The sequence below is a fragment of the Dioscorea cayenensis genome, chromosome 20 (assembly GCF_009730915.1).
Source record: "Dioscorea cayenensis subsp. rotundata cultivar TDr96_F1 chromosome 20, TDr96_F1_v2_PseudoChromosome.rev07_lg8_w22 25.fasta, whole genome shotgun sequence".
In the NCBI taxonomy this organism is placed as follows: Eukaryota; Viridiplantae; Streptophyta; class Magnoliopsida; order Dioscoreales; family Dioscoreaceae; genus Dioscorea; species Dioscorea cayenensis.
In genome coordinates, this window is record NC_052490.1 from 20,457,885 (window position 1) to 20,458,195 (window position 311).

General features: G+C 46.6%; 1 non-coding gene across 1 annotated transcript; it reads right to left on the reverse strand.

Moving 5' to 3' along the window:
• Window positions 1-204: 204 nt before the first annotated feature.
• Window positions 205-311, reverse strand: LOC120252179. Its single transcript, XR_005533722.1, has one exon. It is a non-coding gene; the product is annotated as a small nucleolar RNA R71 (small nucleolar RNA).

Below are 311 nucleotides of genomic sequence, written 5' to 3' on the forward strand. Positions count from 1 at the left end.
CAAGAGGTACCACAGTATTATTTGTGCGCGACCTGTGCACTTACGAAAAACATATCAAGTTTTTGGCACTGTTGCTGGGGACTGGAAACTTTAAAGGGGAGAGCGAAGCAGTGGCTACACTCATTACCTAAAGCCTCGATCACCACATGGGAGGAGATGGTAGAAGCTTTTCTTGGCCGTTACTTCTCTTCCGGAAAATCTGCAAAGCTAAGGAATGAGATCTCGTCCTTTGTAAAGTCGGAATTGGAGTCTCTATTTGAGACGTGGGAAAGGTTCAAGGAGCTCCTGCGCAAATGCCCACAACACGGATT